The 12,938-nt window shown below is 42.0% G+C and overlaps 1 long non-coding RNA gene across 1 annotated transcript in view; it reads right to left on the bottom strand.

The window, feature by feature from the left end:
* The window catches only part of LOC115768441, a 63,739-nt gene that overhangs the window by 44,188 nt on the left and 6,613 nt on the right, over positions 1-12,938 (bottom strand). The window contains exon 2 of the long non-coding RNA XR_004018560.1: positions 230-258. This is a non-coding gene — a long non-coding RNA (uncharacterized LOC115768441). The remainder of the gene's footprint in view (positions 1-229; positions 259-12,938) is intronic.

Genomic DNA, 12,938 nt, shown 5'->3' with positions numbered 1-12,938 from the left:
TAACGGCAATCGATTCGATTGCTTCCCTTTGAATATATTCAAACATTCATTTCGGGAGATATTTAAGAAAAATGTGTTCTTTTTTTGTGACTTAAGCTCGTTCGTTTGCTTTTGTAGTCATTATTCTTGTCTGTACATATAATATATAAATTCATAAAAATAAATAATAAACAAGTAAAATAATTTACAAATTTTTCGAATTCAGTTTAGTTTTATTTCAAAGACTTACCTTTGACTGACCTTTGCGCAGCTTCATTCCTGAAATTAGTTAAAAGATACAACTTATTAATAAGATTAAACATTATAATTATATGTATAATTATTGTATTATATATTATAGGTTGTATATATTATGATGTATAATTATGGCTCAGATATATTAAAAATTGTTGTATATATTTTACTATAGAAATAAATTAAGAGATACAAATAATATACAAATCTAGCACAATATTTCAAATATTCATTCGGGAGCTCAGCTTGTATTTTTATTTTTAATAAATTCCTGAGCCGATAGAAATACTTTGAAAGTCTTCTAAAAGTTCCTTGAGTTGAGAAATGCTGTTTTTTTTTTTTGTCAGGAAACATGAAGAAGATAAGAACATATCTGAAGAGATTATCTGGCAAGAGATTGTTTTTGGTTAAGAGACAATCTATACAGATGAACTTTATAAATCAATGATTGTTCCTGGGCTTTGCCTGAAATCTAGCTCTCCTGTTATTTCAATATATTTAACTGAGAAAACGAGCTTGGCTTTATGTCGGAGCTCGTCTCTTTCCTGCCTCTTCCATTTACATATAATTTATAATGCTTATTGGGCATTGAATAGATTTTGGCATATGAGGCAGCTCGGCTTTGCTTTCAATTTTACCGCCTGCTTTGTGTTTTGGCCTTTAATGTTTTCTGTGGTTTTTGTCGCCTCACATAGCACTTTGTCTGTGTGTGTGTGTGTGTGTGTGTGTGTGTGTGTGTGTGTGTGTGTGTGTGTGTGTGTGTTGTGTCCTTTGCAGAAAGCATTTATGGCAATAAAGGCGCATCTATTCAATTATATCGATGCCAACGCCCCCCCCCCCCTCTCTCCCCTCCCCACTCATAGACCATTTCAATTGCTTTTAGGCCAACATTTTTTCTAATGGGCTGGTGCTGTCTCATCAACTCCTTCATTGACGTTCTATTTATATGTGTATCTACTTATGTATGTGTATATAGAGCACTTGTGCGTGGGCTGTGTGTCATTTTAATGGATGACAAGAGTTTTTTTTTTGTAGCCCCACCCACCCCCTACTCAGTAACCCCTGGCGGCTAGCATGCGCACGAACTGTGTCTGTCTCCTTTGAGCGCAGCACACCCTGCTGCCCACTTAGTGCATAATAATATTTATTGTATTAAAAATCCATTAGTGATTTTTGAAACTTGTGGTCGCCATCTTTCATTTTCAGTTTCATTTTCCATTTACATTTTGACGTCAATAAAACCGACAGCCGCCCAGCTGGCGCCCACCCGTCGCCATATTGTGGCCACTAATTGCATTTTGGTTGAGCCAAGCCTGTGCCTGTTGCAGGCGACACTGGCTGCCCCCCCCAAGTAGTCGAGTACTTGGGCATGGTGTCTTAGTCTCTGAGCTTCACTTGAAACAGGTGAGCGGTGAAAGGTGCAGTTGCGTCAACTTTCGATTAAATTGAAGTTTAAGCGAGCGAGTGGCGAGTGGTGAGTGCAAGCGAGCCAAAAGCGAGTGGCGAGTAGCGAGTGGCGAGAAGCGAGTGGCGAGTAGCGAGTGGCGAGTAGCGAGTGGCGAGTGGCGAGTGCGAGCGAGTATCGAGTGGCTAATAGCATCAACTGCTGAGCTCTACGATTAAAATATCGAAAAAAATTGTAACGAGAGCGAGTAAAACATGAACGAGTAGCGAGAGACTGATGCACGCAGAGAGTAGCTTGTAGAACGCATTCAGTCAAGTGCGGAAAGCCACTACATACTTATAATAAGCGAGCATATACAGGGCAGAAAGAGTATACAAACGAGCGAGTAGCGAGCGAAAGGGTAAGGGTTGGGGCGAGAGATTGATGTAAACTTTTACTTTAACGAGCAATTGATTAAAACAGTCAGCCATGGGGGATCAGCTAAGGCGGATCAATATCTATCTATAAGATGTGCGGGCAGCGAGAGAGAGAGAAGGACAGACAAAGTGAGAGACAGTAAGAGGAAGATATATGTATATAGATATATTTGCATATACATAAAAAGAGAGCGAGAGCGAGAGAGAGTAACTCATAAGTTTAGCTGCACTCACTCGAGCTCAGTCAAGTGACTAATCGTTCAATTTAACCTTAGCAAAAGACCAGCGAGAATTAGCGAAAACCTGCGTTAACTTTCGAGTAGCCAATTGCTTTTAAAGAAAAAAATGTAGCTGCAGAATACTGCACTTCATTTGATTTATTACTGGGGATACTCTGACGAGCGACTTTAACGAGAGCGAGTGCAAAGCTAGCGAGTAACAAGAAACGAATGGTAATTGATGGAGCATTAAGTGTATCTCTGCGCTTAATTTAAAAGCTGCAAAACCAAGCTCATGCTAAATGAGCAACGCCTCCCACAAACCCCCTTTCATGCTCACGACCACCTTTGTCGTCGCCGCCGACCCTCCATTCAGCTGCATGGGAATGCGTCAACTACAAAGTCGGGCGCCATTTATGCATAAAGCGCAAGTTGCAGATAAGTGTGTTGACGGCGGGGGGGTTAACTTGTGTAAGAGTTGAAGAGGGAGCAGGGGCTGGTGGGCAGGATTGAAGCGATGCTGCGCGACGAAGCCAAGTGCCAATATCTCGTGTCGGGCATTTGCCTGCTGCCAGTCGCCAGTTGCCAGTTGCCAGTTGCCGGGGATTAAAGTTGCTTGCATAATTTCAGGAGCATAATGAAGCTGGATGAAAGGATAGAGAAGGAAGAACACCAGGCTATAGCATCGGTAGTCAACATCAGACTGTTCTGGCATTAATAAAAGTTCTCATTCAAACAACGCAGCGACCCATCCGCTTAACCGGAGCAGGGACCAGATTTAAGCTGGGACCGTCAAGCCACTGATTGGGGTCATTATTAAATAAATTGAAAGGCATTTCTGTTGACATGCGAATGCCCCCCGATGGCCGAGTTTCAGTTCTGATCCAAAAACACAACACACACAACAAACACAACAACACAAAGAGGATTCCAAGTGCTTTAGTTGTCTTTTGTGGCAATTCAAGGGGCTTCATTCAATCTTTTAACGTGATAAACAACCTAATGCACACACGCACACACAGACACACACACACACAGTCGTGCTTACATCAATGGATTGGTCTGAATGGACTCTCCTTCTTTGCCTCAATAGAGCACTCGGCATCTGAGTAAATTGGATTGCCAAAGAGCAGATAATGCAAAACAATCGATAAAAGTGGCTCAGCTATCATTGCGTATACTTGATATAACTCAGCTGATACTCAGATCGGTAAGGGGTCAGGGTCGAGGTGGCTTGATATACCCCTAGGTGACGATGGATCTAAGATTTATATAAGTCGGCGCTAAGGTTAAGGTTAAGGTTAAAGTTAAGGTTAGGGTTAAGGTTAAGGTTAAGGTTAAGGTTAAGGTTAAGGTTAAGGTTAAGGTTAAGGTTAAGGTTAAGGTTAAGGTTAAGGTTAAGGTTAAGGTTAAGGTTAAGGTTAAGGTTAAGGTTAAGGTTAAGGTTAAGGTTAAGGTAGGTTAAGGTTAAGGTTAAGGTTAAGGTTAAGGTTAAGGTTAAGGTTAAGGTTAAGGTTAAGGTTAAGGTTAAGGTTAAGGTTAAGGTTAAGGTTAAGGTTAAGGTTAAGGTTAAGGTTAAGGTTAAGGTTAAGGTTAAGGTTAAGGTTAAGGTTAAGGTTAAGGTTAAGGTTAAGGTAGTTAAGGTTAAGGTTAAGGTTAAGGTTAAGGTTAAGGTTAAGGTTAAGGTTAAGGTTAAGGTTAAGGTTAAGGTTAAGGTTAAGGTTAAGGTTAAGGTTAAGGTTAAGGTTAAGGTTAAGGTTAAGGTTAAGGTTAAGGTTAAGGTTAAGGTTAAGGTTAAGGTTAAGGTTAAGGTTAAGGTTAAGGTTAAGGTCAAGGTCAAGGTCAAGGTCAAGGTCAAGGTCAAGGTCAAGGTTAAGGTTAAGGTTAAGGTTAAGGTTAAGGTTAAGGTTAAGGTTAAGGTTAAGGTTAAGGTTAAGGTTAAGGTTAAGGTTAAGGTTAAGGTTGAGGTTACGGTTCGCGCTGAGGTTGAGGTTAACGATGAGGCTGAGGTTTACATTGAGCTTAAGCTTGAGAGATATTCAGGTTAAGCTATATATATATATAACATATATGTTATAATGGCTAAAATTGTATTAAAGTTAAGTTAGGCGAAGGCTGAGACAAGTTTAACTAGACTAGCTTCAGGCAAAGTTATTTGTAAGAAGAGCTAACACCTTTCAGTCGCACAGCATTAAAGGAAATGTTTTTAGTGGGAAATGCTTTTCCGTTTCCGTTCTCTACTCTCCTGCTCCTAAGCATTGGGCAATTACCCATTTAAGCCGTCTCGACCTCAGACCAAAGGGCTGTACATAGGATTATGGCAGCAAAACTGGAGAGGCAATCAGCTGGCCAGTGTACAAATATGTGGTTGATTATGACATTTGCTGCTTAACCTCATCCGAAAGCCGTTTTGCCGATACTCGTTTCAATTTCAGACCAAGTGCCACATGAAAAGTTAATTGGCCCATAATTCAGAATGAGCTTCGAATTGCAATCGAAATGTCGAGTGTCGACTGGGGACTAATCCGAAGTGCTGGATTGTTCCACTTTTCACTTTTCACTTCTACTTTACGCCCTGATCCAGCCGGCGATTAAGTATTTGGCAGGTGGATGACAAAGCGACAAGGCGCGAAGCTTTTTAATTGAAAGCAAACAACACTTTCGTCAAAGTTCTGTCCAGAAAAATGTTGTTTGCATGCGTCTCGCTGACAAGTGTGGGGCCGGCTGGCTGTGTAGGGTGAAAAACAATCGAACCCTTGGGCAAAATTGGTTTTGACAATGTAAATAAATAAAACACAAGCATAAATATTTACTGCTACTGCTGCTGCTGGCAGCAGTAGACGAACGAGCCGAAGCGGGCCAAAAACCAGCCGAAAAGCAGTCAAAAACGGGCAGCCGAAGGCAACCCAAAAAAAGGGAGCCCCAAGCTGGCGTTTGGCTAAAGTATTTACAGCCTACTCCCAGTAACTGACGTAAGCGTACAGATTACAGCAGCAGCAACCCTCACCCACTCCCCTTTCCTCCCCTCTTCACTTTGCCCGAACATCACCCCATCCCCAAGCTTAGGCTTTGGCTTCAAATGTTGCCAAAAGGATTTGCAGCTCATTTCATGCCAAACGCACTTTTGCCCTCTACCCAACTGGCCCTTGTCTGTCTCCGCGTCACCCTTCCCCCTCCACACACCTCCTGTACCCCTTTTAACATTACGGCTTAACCCTTGTGCTAATATTTGATTGTGCTGCCCGCTTAATGGGCAGCTCAAAATTTCTGTTCTGTCTGTTTTTGGTGCCCCGAAAGCCCCAAAAATCAGGCAATAAATTTTAGGCCTTTCGCCAAATCGGTGAAAATTCGAAGTCCAAAAATGATTTGACTCTTGATTTAGTCAAAATATATGAAATTGATACCCTAAGAGATGGCCTGGCGATAGAAGCCTTAAGGCACATACTAAAGGTAAGACTGGCTGACTGATTGATTGATTGATAGACAGACTGACTGACTGACTGGCTGACTGACTGACTGACTGATAGAAGGATAGACTGACTGACTGATTGATAGACAGACAGAATGATTGATAGACAGACTGACTGATTAATTGATAGAAAGACAGACTGACTGACTGACTGACTGATTGATTGATTGATTGATTGATAGAAAGACAGACTGACTGACTAACTGATAGATAGACTGACTGACTGATTGATAGACAGATAGACTGATTGATTGATAGAAAGACAGACTGACTGACTAACTGATAGATAGACTGACTGACTGATTGATAGACAGACTGACTGACTGACTGATTGACTGGCTGACTGACTGATCGATAGACAGACTGACAAACTAATTGATAGACTGACTGACTGATTGATAGACAGACTGACTGACTAACTGATAGATAGACTGACTGACTGATTGATAGACAGACTGACTGACTGACTGATTGACTGGCTGACTGACTGATCGATAGACAGACTGACAAACTAATTGATAGACTGACTGACTGATTGATAGACAGACTGGCTGATTGATTGATAGAAAGACAGACTGACTGACTAACTGATAGATAGACTAACTGACTGATTGATAGACAGACTGACTGACTGACTGATTGACTGGCTGACTGACTGATCGATAGACAGACTGACTGATTGATTGATTGATAGAAAGACAGACTGACTTGATAGACAAACAGACCGATAGACTGTAAGACTGACTGACTGATAGATGTGTTTGCATGCAACTTTTTTGTTGACCATTCAATAGTCTTCTGACTCAATTTTAAAGAGCTTTGTTGTTTCTTGTTGGACGTCAAGTTCAAAGATTGGGGGGTAGAAGTTTCGTGATCAAATTAATTTGCAAATATCTGTAACATAAAAAACCTATTTGAGTTCTTGTTCAACACTTTACAAAACATCCAAGATTCCTCTGTAGTAAAAGCGGTTCAAAGTTTTTTTGAGCGAAGTTTAAAGTTAAAAGTGGCGTTAGCTTGGGATAACATTAAGATATATATAAGACGTAGCTCAATTTGAAATACCAGCCTCGTCTCACAAAAATTGATCAGCTGTTCAGTTATTGATGAAGATTTTGCAAAAGAAAAAAAAAGGGGGTGGCATTTAAGGCCAATTCAGCAGCTGGGATGAATGTGAACAATAGCTGTCTGATTTCCTGGCTTGTTCTGGCCTATGCCAGCTGAATGCTTCAGCTTATTGCTGCTGAGTATTAACACATGAAGTGGCTAAAGTGGCCGACAAATGGCAGCTGAAGCTGTTTAACATACGTTGGCTAAGGGCACAGTTGCTAGAGGAGTTGGAGCGTGGGTGTGGGCGTGGCTGGGCGCCTGAAGCATTGTGTAAGACCAGACTACGAATCGGGCTATAATAATTTTCCGCGTAATTTATTTGAGCGCCATAATATCATATTTTACACACACACGCACACGCACACAAATAGAAGTAAGGCGTGGCTGGAGGCGGCTTCCGTTGAATAATTTAAACGGCGCACATGTGCGCGAAAAAGAAGAGACTGCTGAGCAGGGTCAGGGGTCGAGGGGGGGGGGGGGGGGGGCTGCGAATGGCCATGGACATGGGCATGAGCTGGAGGTCACGTTAAAATAGACGGAAGACGATTATCAGGCAGTTTGCACACAATGTTGTCGTCTGCGCCGGCCGGAAATGCTGAGCCAGGAGAGCGAGGGGGGAGTGCGTAGAAGGAGGTGGAGAGGGGGGAGGGGGAATGGCTTTAAGCACACATTTATTGCCAAAATTAAATGACAATGTAGTTGAAAAGCCATAAGAAGCAGCAATAGGGCACACGGCTCTTGATAAGCGTAGGGGTAGGAATGTTGCATGGCAAGGCAAAGGGGGGCGGGTGAGCGGAGGGGAGGGGAGGGTTGTGCTGCATGTCGCGCTCATACGTTACAGCAGCAGCAGCTCAAGATGAACAATTTTTCAACAAGTTTTATGCAATTTCTTTGGGCACACAAGCCCACACCCCCGCTGTGCGTGTGTGTGTGTGCGTGTGTGTGTGTGTGTGTGGCACTCGCGGCATCAGTCCAAGTGTAAAGGAATTTTAACGCTTTGCCGTTAAATGCCGCTCGCTCGCAGCTGCAGATTGTTTGCTTTAAATGTGGGTTCAGGGGTCGGGCCAAGGGGGACGGGGGAGAAAAAGGCGGGGAGGGGGGAGGGCGGGATGGTTGAGTCAGAGTTAAGAGCGAGGTCGTCGCTTTTGTTGAACTTTTGCGTAAGATTGTGCAGTAAATTGTCGAAAATTAATTTTCATGTTGAGAAGCTGCAAATTGCGTGTAGCGTAAGAGATAGCATTACGAGGGCGAGAGGGAGAGAGAGGGAGAGAGAGAGGGAGAGAGAGCGGGAGAGAGAGTGAGAGATAGAGAGATAATAAACTGGCAAGTGTTGGCTCGAGGAGCAGCGTCTTGTCAATTAATTTCTTCAATGGTTTTTGCCTAATTGAAATTTTATTGCCTGGCCTGAAGAAAGCGAGAGTGAGAGAGAGAGAGAGAGAGAGAGAGAGAGGGAGAGCAATAGAGAGTGTGAAAGAGATGGACATAGTCTGTCAATTAAAAGCAGGTGCGAAATAGGACATACACATCCAAAGGGGATTAAATCAAATGAAATATGTTTCGACTCACACACACACACACACACACACGCGCATACACACACAGCCGTAATTCGATTAAGAGTTCATTAAAGCGATTACATAATCAATTATATAGTCCATGAATGATGCTTGAATACGCCAATGAATACAAACGAATACGCATCTGAATATTCATATGCGAATAGGTCTACGCTAATTACATTCACACAACAACTACTTGAAGGAGCACTTCGATTCGAGTGTGCCCGACTGCGAGATGCCCTAGAAGAAAACATTTATATATTTTAAAAATTTAGTCTAGAATTTATCTCTATTTCTGCATCTTCTATAACTTTTTGCATTCAAAGCAGACACACAAGAGAATTTAAGCATATTCAAATCTTAATCTTAATACAACAAATATCTTTATAAACCTAATATGTATGCGATTATTTTGTATTCAACTAGCTGTATACCAAATTTCATAGCTGCAGCTCTTCCAGAAGCTGAGTTCAATGGGTCCACAAATATTATTATGCATGTATATTACTATTATTGATATTTCTTCTCAATGAAACATTTACAACTTTCTCCAGACAACCCACCCTACAAAATGCAATTAGTACAGGGTATAGAAACGAGCACAAATTGTATACATTCGGCGCATCCGCATCCAGACTCACCCATTCCAAGCCTGAATCTGTATTTAATCTGTTTTGATATATGATTAGGCGACATTAAATAAGTGAATTTCAGCCTCAACACTTAAGATAATGTTATCTCGCTGTTAATTAGCTGTTAACAAGCAAGCGAATTAGCTGAGAGAAAATTGATAACATGATCATGTGGATATTGCCCGGCCTTGCCCGTGTCTTGCGTTGAGAGTCTTTCGACCCGATTTTCACGAGGTTTGGCTTTTAGTTCATGGCCTTTTTATCGAATCGGCATCGAAATCTGTCAACAACTTTTTAGACAATGATCCTATATCAAAAATGTCTATCGATTTGGAGGATGACTATCGATATTTTGAAATTGGCACAAGATATCGACGAAGATAATCGATTATTTTGCGTATATTATGTATTAGAAACTTCAAGTCTCCAATTCTTGTGCTATCCAAACTCGACTGAGCTCTTTATCCTGATCAAGAATATGCATAGTATGCGAATACCCTTTCTTAACCCATATTTAATGGATATCCCCTATACAAGCATGTCAGTCGAGATTTGGGGTTAGCTTTTCAGCTGGTTTGAGGCAAATAAAACCCAATTGGAGTTCAAACAGTTTCAAAATGGGTTCAAAGCAAGTGTGTGAGCCGAGCCAAAAATGTGCTTAAACCAATTTAGAAACGAGTCCTTGGCTGAACAGATAGATAATGTCGCTAGACAGGATTAGGCAGAGTTGAAAGCGGCTTTGAGCCCCGTTTAAAGCCCCTTGCAAAGTCGGCGCAATCAACGGATTAATGTGATTTGTGAGTCAATGCAACAGCCACGCCTGGTGCTTAACCAGGAGCAAAGCTGGCAAGGATTAGGCGACCAGCAGGCGGAGCAGCTGTGTCTGTGATGTGTGTTGCCTGTTTGCGGCTCTGCTTTTCCCCCCTTTGCCATTCGCTTTTGTTGACATCGTCGCGAACATGGTTGGGCCCCAGTCCTTGGCGCCTTTTTTGTTGTTAATTGCAATTATGATAATGAATCTTACAAACGACTAATTAGTATGTTAAAAATGTTGGCGAGCACAAAAGCAGCGGATTTATACTCTTTACCTGTCGCCCCACTCAGTTGGGTGTGTGTGGTGTGTGTGGTGTGTGTGGTGTTTTCAAAAGCTCTACACTTATGCGAGTCGCCTTTTTGAATGGGCCACAAGCCTAAAGCCTAGGCAACAAGGGAAGAGAGAAGTACCGAGTCTTCATGTAATTTAATGTGCCAATTTTAATGTAGTTACATGTGTGTGTGTGTGTGTGTGTGTGTGTGTGTGTGTGTGTGTGTGTGTGTAGCTATGTTGACCATAAAAAAACTTGGCTAAATTAAAGTCAATACAGGTCCAATAAAGAGAAGACCCGTAAGGTCATGTTGGGAATTATTAACAAGTCTTAGCTTTAATTACAGTGTTGAAAAACGAACAAGTGTTGGTTAACGAAACTGACCACAAGCACAGCTATGAGTGTTGTTAAAACAGATACATATATATACAAAAGCTGTGAGTATTATCAATTATATATTTGTTTCAACTCAACTAAGAAACTATCCAATCATATTATTAAATACGATCTTGACGATTTCTGAAGAAATATGTTTTTTTTTTTGGCTCAAAGCTGGCAACTATTATCGATAGTTATCGATGCCTGAACAGTACAGATAGACGCAATAGGTCCGTTATAATAGTTCTTTAAATAGCATGTAATTATTGGGGGGCGGGGGGAGGGCAATTATAAAATGGCGAGCGCATTAAATGCGGCAATTAATTCAATTCATGCATTTGCGAAAATCATTCACAAGCAATAATTGGCCAGCCAGAAAGAGATAGAAACAGGTGTGCGCCCATGTATGTAAATATATCGATATACATGCATGCATGCATACATGCATGCATACATGCGTACATGCATGTGTACATATGTGCGCATGGAAATGTTATCGGCTTTACAATGTTTATGACATTTATATTCAATTATTGCGGTTTGTTTATTGTAATTGAAATGCATTTAAATAGTCACATATTTATTTAGTTGAATTTTCATTTAAGCAAAAAACGCGGGCAGCGGCAATTAACGGCACTAATCTGTGCAAGATAGCCCATTAGGCACGCCTACACACACACACACAGTCGCACACACAGGCGCACACATGCACACATGCAGTCGCACATATAGACGGTGGCAATGTGCATGCATATTTTATGCCCTGCGGCGGTTTTGCATTCGAAATCTGTTGACTCTTTAATCGATTTAGCAGCATCGCCTGCTGCAGGCGACACATGAATTAGCCTGACAATGGCGGCATCGATAACAGAAGCACAAATATTCACCCTCCCCCCCCCCCACTATCCCCTTTCCACACTCTCCAATAGCCATCAGCAGCAGCAAGCAGCACTACATTGGCTTTAACGCAAACTTTTTCATTTTTTTCCATTTCTTTATGTGCCCCCCCCTACCCCCACTCGCACCCGCAACCGCACCCTTGACGTTGTAGATTATCATTTTCGATTTGCGCTCCCACTCGCACGCTAACAAAAAGCCAGATTTGCATACACACACACACACACACGCACGCATGCAAAGCTCTGTAGTCATAATCTCTCCACTCGCGAGCTCTCCACATCGCAGCAAATTTGAATGTGTGCGCGTGCAGCTCAGCTAACGATGCCCCGTTCGATGCCACGTTCGATGCCTGCGCGCGACAAGTACTCAGAGTGCAATCGATAAGCAAAATTCCATCAGCACGCCACAGTTGCGCAGCTGTTGTGTAGCAGCTCTGCAATTCGCATGCATGTACTAATGTCGTTGATTGGCAGAAAGGAATAGCACGTTAATATAGTATAAGAATGTAGTTTGCGCCTGTTGAAATTGTCCTGCGCTTTAAGAGTACGTTGACTGTCTCCAATGTCGACCCGGACGTGGCTTGACCTTTCGACTGAGTCGCATTAAATTCGCACAAGTTGCAGCATTTAGCATATTAAGCGGGCACTGAAGTCGAACTGGCCAACAGTCCGACTCGGACTCGGACTCGGACTGGCCGTTCGCTTCTGCTCCTGTTCCTGCTTCTGCTCCTGCTCCTGCTCCTGGCCTCTGCTCAGCCATGCACTGGCCCGTTACATATGTCTGCGTCCGTATGTGTGTGTGTGTGTGTGCGGATGTTGTGCGATGCTGTTTATGCCTTTTACATTTTCCGCCATAATGAATTCTATGTTGCATGCCGAGCAGCATCCTGGACAGGACAGTAGCAGGAGCAGGTCGTCGGCAGCGCACTGTGAAATTTCTAACTTCCGCTTTTTCGCAAAGTTGACAACATGTCTGACCAGCTGCTCTTTCCCCTCCCCTCCCCACCCACCACGTCGCCACATATGAGTGAGACGCGTTCCGCCCATGAACTGGTTCCTTGTGCGCGTTCATTTTGTTCTATTACCCTATGTTTTCTTTATTTTCGTGCTTTTAATTGTGGCATTTTTTTTTAAAATAATTTAATTCTTTTTTTGCAAAAAAATGTTATGCCTGTGTATTATAGTTAATAATTGTTTTGTGTGTATTTGGAATATTATTGCTTATACATAATTTATTGTTAACAATAAACTTTGAAAACTTTCTTAAGAACTGGTTCCAAGCAAAGGATTCACTGACAACTAGTTCCAAGCAAAAGCCTTTCTAAAAAACTATTCAATCAGATTTTTTTCAGCTTGCGAACCAGTTCAAAAGCACAAAAGAACAAGCTCCAAGCAAAGGAACTAAGCTATAAACTTTAGAAAATCAATTCATTTAGCATTTTTAGCTTGCGAATCAGTTCAAATGCACTGAGAACTGGGTCCGAGCAAAAGACCTACTAAGCTATAGACTTTAGAAAATCAATTCATATAGAC

This window comes from Drosophila novamexicana, unplaced genomic scaffold (genome assembly GCF_003285875.2).
Source record: "Drosophila novamexicana strain 15010-1031.04,08,12 unplaced genomic scaffold, DnovRS2.1 tig00001783-arrow-arrow-pilon, whole genome shotgun sequence".
NCBI lineage: Eukaryota > Metazoa > Arthropoda > Insecta > Diptera > Drosophilidae > Drosophila > Drosophila novamexicana.
The sequence above is the reverse complement of the archived record's forward strand: the minus strand, read 5'-3'. Positions and strand labels throughout refer to the sequence as shown.